The sequence below is a fragment of the Nuphar pumila genome, chromosome 10 (genome assembly GCF_984573655.1).
Source record: "Nuphar pumila chromosome 10, dmNupPumi1.hap1.1, whole genome shotgun sequence".
In the NCBI taxonomy this organism is placed as follows: Eukaryota; Viridiplantae; Streptophyta; class Magnoliopsida; order Nymphaeales; family Nymphaeaceae; genus Nuphar; species Nuphar pumila.
Genome location: NC_143258.1, coordinates 100,429,659 through 100,443,522, shown reverse-complemented (window position 1 = coordinate 100,443,522; position 13,864 = coordinate 100,429,659).

Below are 13,864 nucleotides of genomic sequence, written 5' to 3'. Positions count from 1 at the left end.
AATTTTTAAGGGCTTCAAAATTCAACATCATGATTGGGAAAATCATGTTTTTACATTGAAATCACTCGAACAAAAGTGCATTACCTAGTAAATGGACCATGTTGAACGCATCTGTGGAACCAAATTGATCAAATAGAAATATGGACGTATGAGTTGTACTAGAGATATTTTCCAAAAAAAATGCAAGTTTAAAAGTGCTAGGTGAAAAATTAGATTACAGTCAAACTGACCAGCTAATGACCTTGGTCTGGGTAGGTTACCCAAAATATACACGCATCCAACAACCAGTTAAGTCTAGAGGTGGACATAAGATCATGGCCAGGTAAGGTAGGGTTGGGTATTAGGCCAGGCCATCTACTAGGAACCTCTGCATCCTTGCCCTAGCCTATCTAGCTGGGTTACCAACTAGGTTAGGTCTTACATTGGCTCTAAGCCCATGATGGCCTGAGCCAGGCATCCAAAGTCTACTATCCATGCCACCCTTACACAATGTTACCCGGTTTTAGTCCTACTTGGTTCCTTGATAATAAGACTGATAATAAATTGTGTGAGATTCTTCCACAATGGAATCTTTTAAGTGAGATTTCGAGTAAGTGTTTATAGAATCTTCTTTTTCCCTAAGAAATGATGTCCCATAGATTCTCAAAGTCGGCTCAAAACGGGGGCTCACCTGTTAGCACCCAAGTCTAAACCATTTAGGGGCGTACGGTTAAGGAGTGAATTCAACTATTTGAGACATATGAGGCTAGTTGGTTAGTGAAATCCAAGTGACCTGATCGTTTTAGGGTTTTGACTTGGTCCAGACTTGGGCTATCTAAGTTCAAAGTTGATTGACTAGGAGATGTTTGTGAGCAGCGCAGAGATTTGACTGGGTCAGGTGCAGTTAGTTTGACTCCATTGATCCGAGCCATGTTTATGTAATAAAACAGGTCAAAGTGGATCAAGTGCAACTCGGAGATTGGGGCACAAAATGGCTGCCACCTCTCTCTCTCAAAGTGGATTTACCAGTTCATAATTCATTCTGTCCTAAAAAAGAATGGCAATAAAGGTGTCTTTGATAGCTTGTTCAGGATTGATCGAAATGAACAAAAAAAGATGGAACATAACGCTGGTTCTGTTCATTTAGTAATAATTATACCGAGTCTAACGTGTACTTGAATATTGTGTTTTAAATATTCGTTGTTTGATGACGATGTGGGAACAACGTGGGCAATCATGGATAGTGAGTCAAATTACTTCGTTTTGAATCGTATGACCCAATCCACCCAACTAATATGAGTGTTTTAACATGTTTGACGCAATGATAATCTCCACGAAGAACTGAACTTGGAGACAGTCATCAATGATAATTTTCGTCCCTCGCGAAGTGCGGGATGCTCAATCAAACGTGCTCTAAAAGGACACATAGGTTCAAGTCAGCTCAAGCCTGGGGCTCACCTGGTAGGACCCAAGTCTAACCCACAGGAGTCAACTATCTGAGGATCATGGGGCACCTGATCCTTTTAGAGTTTTTGACTTGGTCCAGACTTGACCTATCGAAGTTTCAAGTAGATTGACCCGGACAAAGTTCCTGAGCAGCACCGAGATTTCACTAGGTCAAATCCAGCAACTTTAATTTTAATTAGTCTCACTGCTTAACTGAGTCATGTTTATGTAACAAGACCGGTCAAAGTCGATCAAATACAATTCAAAGATTAGGTATCCCACGCGATGAACACTTTTTTTTTTTTAAAGGCAAGCTGGGTTTAGGCAGACCCCAACAGTTATTATTCAAAATAGGACAGGGTTTTGAACCTGCAACGTTCAACTTGAACTGACAGATCCTGCAGAGCTCTCTCTCACTCTCTCTCTCTCTCTATATTGATAAGCAAGCTAGGGTTAGGTAGACTCTACCAATTACACAACATACCATTGGGTTTTGAACTTGACGTCCCAACACATGGTGACTTACACTAACAGCTCCTACCAAACAAGCAAAGCTCCCCGTTGAAATATATAAAAGCTTCCTTTTATTTTTACTTCCCCAATAAGGCGTATACTGGCTTATGCAGAGGATATGAAGTCGGAAGGATTCGAACCTCAACCACCCGTGAGATGGTCTTGAACTACAAACTTAAGTCAAAGGGCTTAAAATATAGGTTATTCTTTTCCACTTCTCCACTTTTTTCTGCCCTTTAAAACCTTTCTTTTTCTGCCAGGTAGGCCAATGAAAGCTTATTTAAAAGGGTTTTAAGAGAAAAAAGCTTATTTAAATATTTATTAGCTATACTCATTTTGGTCACTAGTTTTTACATTACAAGTAAGACGTGCCCTTTACGTTCTAGTAAAGTTTTTTTAAGTAATAATGAACAGACCCCAAACTCACTCTAGTTTTTTGGATAAACAAAACTCACTCTAGTTGTGATGTAAAGTTGACACAAAATACGTAAAATATCTAAATATAAAGATCCAAATAACAAAAGAACTCAAAATCTAAAATAGATCCAAATGAACTCTACTAAACCCGGTTGGCTTTGCTTAGCTCTTGGATTAAGTTTACTCGGTGCATACAACAGCCAAATCTTTGTGACCCTTGTTTACTTTATATATATATATATATATATATATTTGGTGGGGCAACTAAAATATGCAATCCAGTCAAACTAAAGTATATATTTTCATGTTTATGTTTTGTCGCTTTTCCACTCTTAACCTTTCTGTTGTACTTTCATGGAGATGTTACAGGAGTAGCAAATGACATCAGTTGCCATATTATCTATTTATGAGCTTGAAGACTAAGCCATGGACCAAACCAACTTGCTTTTGCCTTTATCAGTTATAAAGGAAGAGAGAGAGAGAGAGCTGAAATTAACATCGACATTACTAAGGCAGGAAATCAACAAAACAACAAAAGACCCAAAACAAAGGGTCGAAAGCACAAAGGCAAAACATAAAAATAAAAGAACACAAAGATAAGTCAGGGTCTTGAAGAAGAAAAGGCGGCTAAAAGAGGTGGATAACATAGGAGGAGAGGTGCAGAATAGAGTATACATCACTCAAGATGCAATGGATGAGCTTATTAAAAACAACTTGAATTCGACGGAAGATCGCATTGTTGCGAGTCATTCACACAACCCACCAAGAAGTAAGAAGCCAAGTTCTTCAGATCAGCCACCACTGCTTGCAACTGTGAAACCGTGACGGACTCTACAGAAGGTTGAGCGCAAAGGATTCCTGTCTCACGATTACTTCAGACTGATTTCACGTACTTTTAAAAGGATCTACAAAGATTGGGCAAGCTCAAAAGAGATGGTAGGTGGATTCTTCCGTCGTTTAGCAAAGGACGCATCTACTCGAATACTGAAAACCCACCTTCTTAAAGAAGTTGTCCGTCTATACCCTATCGTATAAAATTAACCGGGCTAAGAACCGATAACAGAGAGTTGGCTCATTTGTCAATAAAAGACGCTTAGGAAGTCAATCAGTCTCAGAAGGAAGAAAAGACCGATACAGAGTTTTGGTGCATAAAACGCCGCTAAGTGTAATTATTTATTGTAAAAACTGCATGTCAAAACTGAGATCACTATCTTGTACGAGGACGAAAAACATGATCTTAAGCCACATGCAACGTAAGTGTGAGATATGAAACCTACGTGGATGAAGAGAAAGAGGTGCACATTCCATGTGGGCAATTGGGCTGCTAAGAAAATGCCTCAAGCTAACCATCCCTACAGAACCCAATGGTGCCACAAGAAACTGATGCCCTTTTCTGCCTTTCCTCTTCTGACTTTCATTGGACAATGGCCTCCATTATCATGGACGGTAAGGGACAAAGCAGAAGGCTGTAACTAGACAGCACCAAGTACGTGATTGACCCATGTGGATAGCTACTGATTTTGGGCAGGTCCATCTTTTCACATAAACTTGGGGAAATTTTCTGATGCTTCAAAAATAGGGCACATTTTCCAAAAAGGCATTTGAGAGCCCAAGAATTAGGGGGTAATGTTTTGTTACGGACATTTGTAGGTACAAAGGTCTCTGGCGATCTAATCCAGCATGTCCAACACAATAGGGCTCGGCTTTTGGATCGTGTAAAAAAAAAAAACTACCATTTTTATGACCTGAGGATTACACATTGTAGACCGTTGATTTTTGAAGGCTTGTAAAAATCTGCCTATATGTCATAATTGGACATCCTAGACCCAATCACATTAATAAAAGACATTTAGACCAATCACTATGAGGAGAGGTGTGAACCCACTTTGAAAAGATGCAGGGCATGTTTGCTTTGGTCACAGGTTTGAAAGTAAAAGCTATGATTGTTGGTTACAAATTCTAAGGCAAAAATAGTCATAGCTGGCAATTACAATCCTGACTTGTACTTTTTCATGTTTCACTATCCCTAACAAAGTTAGAGGTGATTTGTGAAGTTATTATGTGGGCCCCACCACATTTTCTCATGTTTGTTGTCTTTTCGGGAAAGTGGCCTTTTTTCATAAGAAAGGGCATGAAACAAAATGCCCCCCTAAGTGACTTTTTTTTCTAAAACAAAATGCCCCCCTAAGTTATTATGTCCACCCTCGTGCACGCGCACGCACACACACACAACGCAAGGAGGAAAAAACATCAAATGAAGTCTCTTCAGCGGATGGTGCCCATATAGAAAAGAAAAGAAAAAGAAAGGAACAAACATCAGACCATCCCCACCAAAGCATATCCAATACTTGGGCTGAGTACTTAACAAAGTACTCGGCCCACACAAATTAAATACAGAAATTCACTACATGAAAATAGTAAAAAATTGTTGCACGTAATGAAATAAAAGATAGAACACTTTTAATTTCAAAACATGTTTCAAAAGAGTTTTAGGCCGAAGCTTCCTAACTTTAGTATATATCTTATGAATATCTTAGATTAAGGTCTTTTTGATGTAAACCTTTTGTTCTTACTAACAAACTTGACAAATTGTCTCCAAAGCCATACCTTGTGTATGTTTTGGGTATGGAGAAACCCAAAAAAGATTTTAGGTGTTATGATCTTGAAAAGGATAAACTTTATATCTATTTCTTAGAAAAAAAGCTTTTTTTTATGAAAGTATGCTTAAGAAAAGTAATGAATATTCTTTCTTGTTTGAGTTATTACCTAAGAGAAATGATGATAGATTAATTGTTGATGTTAATCATGAAGAATTGCATCTCAATATCCAGGATGGTGTTAATCCTGATCACAGTAAGCCCATGATAATTCAATATAGTAGGCATAGTAATGACAACCAAAATAGTGCCTTAGAAAACTGTTCTAACTTAAAAAGACAACATTTAAGAGAATCCAGAAAATCTGACAGAACTTTCAGACCTCCTGATAGATTCATTTCATATAAATCATTTTCTTTTCAATATAGAGCATGTTTAGCAAAAATTCTATCATATTTTAAACCAGCTACCTATAACCAAGTAAAAAAATACCTTGAATAGATAGGAGTCATGAATGATGAAATAAAGACACTTGAAAAATAAAAAACTTGTGAATTAAAAGATTTACCTAAAAAAACTCATAGAATATAAGTGGATCTACAAGGTAAAGACCAAGAGTGATGTGACTTTAGAAAGATAAAAGGCTAGATTAGTAGCAAAAGGTTACTCTCATAAATATGATATAGACTATGATGAGATTTTTGCATGTGTAACTAGGATGACTTCTGTTAGGACTCTTATTATTATAGTTGTTGTCAATAGGGGTGTTAATGGGTCGGGATTACCCAGACCTAACTCAAACCAAACCCTATGGGGTTCGGGTATGGTGACAAATAAAAAGACCCGATTAAGACTCAGGTCTAGATCCGAAGGTCTGATTAATACATGGTCCCAGGTATAGTTTGTGAAATTTTATATCAAACTTGAGTTTTGATTAAGACCTGCAAATTTTCAATGTAAAAATGATAAAAGCTTTGATTTTATCGGGTATGGTTCATGTTTGGTTTATGTAGTTCTTATCGGGTCCGGATATGGTTTCTCTTATAGTAGACAAAATGTCGTGCCCAAAAATCTAGTCCAAATACGGTTTCACCTAGGTCTAAATCAAACTCAACCCATTGACACCCCCTAGCTATCAAGGGTTGGGTCATATACCAATTTAATGTAAAAATGTTTTCCTAAATGGGAAGTTAAAAGAAGAACTTTATATGGATTCACCTCCTCCTGAGAAATTTCTTTATTTAAAAAAAACTTTATATGATTTAAAATTGGCATATAAGACTTAGTATGATAGATTTATTTTTGTTATACTTACTCTTAAATTTAAATCTTGTTATACCGACACTGCTATGTTTGTTAGGAAATAAGGAGGTGTCATTTTGCTAATTTATGTTGACGATATGATCATCACATGTGAAGATAAACAAAGAGTTTATAGTATTAGAGCAATTCTTAAAAAATATTATGAAATTCTAACCTTGGTTTTCTTATATTTTTTCTAAGGATCGAGGTTGCTTATCCATCTAGAGGATATTTATTCACTTAAACTAAATTTTTTAATGGTATTATTAAAAGATCGGAGATCACTGATGAAAAGATGGTGGATACTCTAGAAGTTAGCAACACAAAAATGAAGAAAGATGATGGATCATCTCTCAAAGATCCTACTCTGTATCACTAAATAATTGATGCATTGACATGCATAACCATTACCTAACCTGATATTACTCATGCAGTTCATACTGCGAGCTAGTTCCAATATTCTCCTACCACAGTTCACATGAATATTGTGATGAAAATTAGTAGATATTTTATAAATTTCTAACTCTAGAAGTCTAGAACTCAGATTGGGAATGAGACCCAAATGATAGACACTCCACTATTGACTTTTGTATATTTTTAATTGATTTTCTAGTGTATTGAAAATGCAAGAAGCAACAAAAAGTATCACTGTCATCTACTGAAGCTATGTACCATGTGATGGCTACTTAACATCAGAGTTTTTTTGGCTACGTAGACTACTTGAAGATATAGGGGTTCACTTAAAGACATTATTCGGATTATGTTATGACAACAAGAGTGTCATATACATAGTTGACAACCATACATTTTATAAAAGAACTAAACATATTGAAATAAATTGTCAGTAGGTAGGTGAAGAGTTTTTTAAGAAAACTATCACCTTGTCATATGTCACTTTAGAATATTAACTAGCTGACTTCTTTACTAAGACGTTTTTGTCACCTGGGCTTCACTTTCTCCTTAACAAACTTTTGGTTTTTGCACCATAAGTTTGAGAGAGAGTGTTAACACACACACACACACACACACACACACACACACACACACACACACACATATATATATATATATATATATATATATATATATATATATATATATATATATATATAAACCAAAATACTTACATGGGTACAAGTGTAATAGGGTCAGCTTAGTAGGGACTGTTATGTAATTTTGTCTTTAGTTTTTTAGATTTTTATTTTTTTATTTTTGTGTTTTTGAAGCCATTAGGGATAGCCCAATAGTTGTTGGGGCTAGCCCTTTGTGGCTTCCTTTGCCAATTTAAATGGGTTCTTCCCCATTGTTTAGTAATGCTTATCTAAGCATTTTATGAATTAATATTATGTTATATTTTCGTCTCAGGATAGAAATTGTGTATTGGATATCAAATTCAATATTGGATCCAATCCAAATGTAAATTGGATCTCGAATATAATTAAAATTTTAGAAAAGGAGTTGATTTGAGTCCAGATTGGCAATTGTACCAGCTTGAAAAATGATAGAATTGATGTTCTGAATAAAAATGACCTAAGAAATGATTTTGCCCCTGCAGGGCAAAGAGTGATACTGGAAATTGAGGTTTGAACTGGTTTAAACTGGATTCTAGGGTTTCTAAACTCAGATGAACTAAAACGACACTAACTCCTAGATTGGATGATCAAGAAATGAAATCATTCTGAGGAAAATAGTGAGAAATAAACATTGGAATGAAGTGGGTCACGAAAATGTACTGAGTTTGAGCTGAAATGAAGGTCAGTTATACTGAGATGAACCAAATCCAGAGCTTAGACACTAGCTAGGATGATTGGACTTAGCTCAATTTCACCTGAAATGAGCTGAAATGGGCTAAAGTGAACTCCAACAGTATGTAAAATGAATTTGAACTGAAACTGGATCACTCAAACTCCTAGTGAGTTCAAGTTTGACACAAGGAAATATGGTCGATTAGAATTGACTGACTCGAGAACAATTGGCTAAAATTTGAGCTGAAAATGAACTTATTTCTCCAGAAATGAACCAGATTCAACTGAAATGAACAGTAATGAATAGGATTCGCTCATTGTGAAATCAAGGAAGCTAGAAATGACTGGCATTCTAAGGTGACCTAGGGGTAGAATGGTATTTTTACTGACAAAAAGGGGGTGAAATGACACCTAAACTGGAATGGACCTAGGTTAAACTCCTAAGGGGATTAGCTAACATCTGTGAGAGGGGTGTCTAGAATGGACCTGAAAAATTTGCAGTGTTTACAATGAAGTAGAGATTACAACTCTTGAAAAAGAGGGAGTAGCAGTTTTAAACAGTAGTTGTAGGGCCTCCACGAGTTAGGACCAAGGTTGTTAAATGCGATGAGGCGAAGCGAGGCGTTGAGCCTGCGCTTCGCCTCTGAGGCGTACGCCTCAGGTACTGAGGCGTACGCCTCTCACAACTGGAATGGAAGTGAAGCGGTGGGAGGGGAGGCAGTAAGAGAAGGACCACCGCCCAGCTGGTACGGAAGCGAGGGATATGCCGGTCGTCCGGTGGTCGGAGAAGACTGAGCAGCAGCTGCAGCTCAGCAACTCCGGTGGTCGGTGGTCACAACTGGTCGGAGGTTGATGAGGGGCGCATCACAGCAACGCCTCAGTACCTTGAGCGTGCGCCTCGCCTCTGAGGCGTACGCTTCAGGTACTGAGGCGTACGCCTCTCACAACACTGGTTAGGACAAGGTTATGATTCCAAGAGAGTTGGAGTCTCCATCGGTTTATTCTTTTCATCCTACGAAGTTCTCATGGATGCCACCTTCTTGTCTTCTCTTTCTTTAAACATGAGATAAGACTCCTTAATATGCTTCAGTTCTCCACAATTGCGACATGTGATCTTTTTGTTGTCATCATAACAAGGTTTCTCGTAGTAAGGCTTGAAAAAATGTGATGGTTTATATACATTGGTGTTGGCTCCCAGTCTAGATACAACCAACACATTATCCTTAATTTCTTTAGAGTTGGTCATGTATTTCAACTGTGTCTCCTCCTTACACACCTCAGCCAATATTTCATGCAAGAGAAGAATTTTTTTATATGAATAATATTGATCCAAACTTGTTCAAATTCGGGTCTAAGACTTCTCATAAATTGAAATAGTTATTTTTCAAGTATTTTGCTTCTTTCTTTGAACCCATATTGGCTCAAACTTAACCATTTGCTCTCAAAATCTCATAAGGGCACTATAATATTCTTGAACGATCTTGTTATTTTGCTTACAATTATAGATTTAGTCCCTTAGATCCCATTTGTAAGAAGCATCTTTTTTAGTCTAAGTTTGTCTAACAAATTCTCAAACTTTGTTTGCCCTCTCAAATTCAAAAAATTTAGAGCATGGCTCCGCATGCATACTTCCCACAAAAAGAGAAAAAACCTTGGTGTTACCCACTTTTCATTCTTCATAAGCTTTTTTGTATTCAGTCAAAGTCTTTTCTCTCCCAACTCCCTTGAGAGTTTATTCTTTAGATTCTCCATCTTCTTTTATAATTGTTTTTGTAAGAATTGGTTGAGGTTTCAGAGGAAAACCATCAATAAATTGCTACAAATCCTTACCCAAGTATTTTTTCCATTGTCATAACCCACATATTATAATTGTTTTCATCAAATTTGATAGAAACAACAATTACAACTTCTTTATATGCCATAGGAGAAAGATAGAGGAAATAGAAGATAGAGAAAGAAGATGACCCAAGTTAATGAAGATCCACCAAGAGGCTTGCACACGAGCTCCCAAACCTTCACCACGATCCAGTCTTCAATCCACAAGCTTTCAAAAGCAAAAGCTCTTATACCATGTAATGAAACAAAAAGTAATACAAATGTTGCCTCTAAGTGATACAAGAATGTACAAACACAAAGAGACCACTTATGAGTGAATTACAATCTCTCAAAAGAGATATACAATGGTCACTTTTAGACTTAATACAATCTCATAAGGGAGAAACAACACAAAAGCACCTTTAGAGAGAAACAACATAAAAAATATAAGATGATATTAATTCATAAAATGCTTAGAGAAGCATTACTAAACAATGGGGGTTATATTTCAAACCTAAGACAACTAAACATAAACACATGTATTTTGAATTCTTATCTTGCTCCACTTCATGACATGATTTGACAAATTTGAAGAAATTTTTGAAGGAATTTTTTCAAGAACCTAACATATTTTGTAAATTTTTTACATATTGTTAATTTCATGAACTAAGAAGTATTTGAGTTTCATTAGGGTTTTAAGGCATTTTCGAGAATTCTTTATCTATAAATGTACCCCTCTATTTTGATAGTGGATTTCTTACTCCTCTTTCGCTTGTGAACATATGCTAAAAGACCAAACTATGTAAAATCTCGTGTATTCTTCTTTTATTCCTTTCTCCTCTAAATATATGTATGTTTTTTTGCTTTTCATAACAAATATGCTTATAATCTAATGTAACACCCTGATCTGGGACCTCGGGAGTCAGAGTTCGATTTGTATTACTTTCAATAGGGAAAGCATACAAAGTTCACACAGAGAAAACATGCCTAATTTTTTTTTTATTATCTTTCAATAACTCACTTTCTTTACATTGTTCATCATTCATAACAAAAAGAAAATAACAATTACATAAATGTTCAATGACAAAAAAGTAAAAACTACCAAGTGCTCTACCGAAGAAGTAGTCGATCAAGTCTTGTCTGTGTTAGTGTATCTGAAACCTATAATTGTAATTAAAAGTAGGGTTAGTCTACAACCCAGTAAGAAATAATTATAAGCAAATAACACTTAAACTTATAATTGTAGTGGGCTCGAAGCCCCTAATATGAGTTTAGTTTTGGACACATCTCACAAGTTTGTATCTTTTAATTACCTCTCAATACACTTTTAAATACTCTATCACACCACACTATTCATAGGTCGGCTATACTGATCATAACCATTTATGGGCATAGCAACCCACGTAGAACACCCCAATTCTACACGTTAGCCAAACAATGAACCATACACTCCCAGTAGTTTCTGAACCACTAGGCACTATAATGAAATAAAAAGGAGACCCCGCCGATAGCTAGCCGGAAGGTCAAGCTCAATCTCAATCTCGATATGGTTCATACTATATCCTAACCATGATGTTTCTCAACCATCCATGATCGTCTAGAGTCTCCAAACATTGTGTGAGTGTAACCCTAAGTCATAGATTAAGTTCAACACATAGACCCACATTCTTAAACTCGTATTTCACTTGTTCTATCACGAGTGATATTGTGAGATGATCACGACATATATCATTCTTTAATCTCAGGATGACTTTAGGACTAACACTTATCTCATAATAAGCATGCAACGATGTAGGGTTTCCACATTGTTAAATAATCGGTGGCCCACTCTCTATGGTGGCTGCACTCTGGTTGTGAACTACGTAGCTCTTACCACAGGTCACCACTTTCGAGATTTAAGGGGTTATACATACTAATCTCAATATATTCATTCATATAACATGAATAAAATACAAATGAGACTCAAGTCTAAACACAATCTTATCACAATACATGTCATTAGTAGTTTATCACAAAATAATCTTTTTAACATGCATGACATACAATAACTAACATGTATTCCACAACTAACATGTGTATGCAATCTCTCATAATATCATGCATGGTCAATTTATGCATATCATTTTCACACTTAAAAGCTATCATGTTAATCATATTAATTCATAACAACATGCAACGTAAAAATATTTATTCACATCTAAAATTATTTATATTATCCCTTACCTCAAGTGCGAATATCGTGCTCTAGTCGCAATCGAGTTTCAAGATATTCTAACAGTAGGATCTGGTCATTACACAATTATATTTGTATTAATGCATTAAACTTTTTATATTCTAACAATATTACCAAAATATTCCTCCTGAATTGACTCATGAGACTTCAATTTTTGTGTCCTTGATTTGAATAAAACCAGTGGACAGACAAATTTTTCTCTACAACACGAGTTCAACACACCAAACCTCACTCAATTCCAAGTTTAGAGTGTGAAGTTATGTCTAATTTACCAAAATAAATTTTGGATACTCACAAGGGCATTTTGGTCATTTTAAAAATAACTCACAATCTGATCCAGATCCATTTCTGATCTGGATCTAAAAATATCTAACTGAATCCAGACCCTTTTCTAATTTGGATCTAGAATTGATCCAATCAGATTCAGTTTTAATTCAGATTCAGATCTAGAACTGATCCGAACTAGATCTAGTTTTGTTCTAGATCCAGAACAGTCAGTTCAGATCCAGACCCATATTGCTTTGGATCTAGTTTTATTTGGATATATCTAGATTGACTGGATTAGATTTGGTCTGGTCCAGATCAAATCAAAATGGATTTGAGACCCTCTGACCCGGTTTGATCCAAACCGGTTTCGTTCAAACTGGTTTGGTCTGAACCGACTCAACTTGAACCGGTTCTGCCAGAACCAGTTTGGTCTGAATCGATTCTACTAGAACCAGTTTGGTCTGAACTAGTTTGACCAAAAACTTCTTTTTTTTTTGAACCATGTGGTTCAGTCTGGGTCGCACCTAGACCGAACCAGCCTCTCTCATATATATATATATATATATATATATATATATATATATATATATATATATATATATAAAGTTGGCTCGGTCTGAGCGCGACTTTAACCGACCTGATCCCCTGTTAAAAAAACTTAAAAGCAGAAGGGGGCAGAGCCCCTTTCGTTTTCACATATGCAGAGGGGTCGGACGCTGTCGACCCTCTCCCTCCTTTTTCCCTATGACAGAGGGGCCGACCACCGATGCCTCCCCCCTCTCCTCTCTCCCCTCTCCCTTTCCCCCCCCCCCCCTCTCTCTCTCTCAATCCCTGTTTTTTTTTCTTCTGCTACTTGACGTCTGCCATGGCTATCGGCCCTCAACTCATCGAGAAAAGAAAGGGAAAAATGAAGAAGGAGGAGGGGCCTATTACCAGAGTCACAAGCACCAAAATTTGGTAAGTCTCATATTTTTTTTTTCCTTCTCCTCTTCACTCTCTACCGCTTCCTCTTGCTGGGTGGAGGTAGAGGCTTCGCGAGGGCTTTTATAGCCCTCACGCAGAGTAAGGATAAGCCTCACCCCTTCCTGCGGATTATGGGGGTTGAGGTTTATCCTCACCCCCTTCGGCGGTTTGAGGGGGAGGTGGTTTCCCCAAATGGGGAACTAATTTTTTTTTTAACGATGTTATCCCCTCTGACATTTTCGTTGGAGGGTTTTTTACATCTAAGCTCTTATACTTGAGTCACTTAAAGCATTTTTCAAAAATAAAATGCAGAAAAAAAAATAGCAACCATGTGTAGAGATACCACTGTGATGAGATCCCCACCTGTTCAAGCAGTGAGGATCAGGTGCAATCTCTGGGATACAGCCTGTCGGCTGTGGGGCCCAACAGAAGAAGATGAAGAGCGAATCAGGTGCAGCAGCACGCTAAAAAGTGTGCAATGTGATTGCACCCGATGTGCCGTCCCGTTCAAGTAATAGCGAGGTTGGCAGAGACAGTGAGAAGCATCTACGTGTCAATACCCACAGCCCCATGTGCACCGTACACGT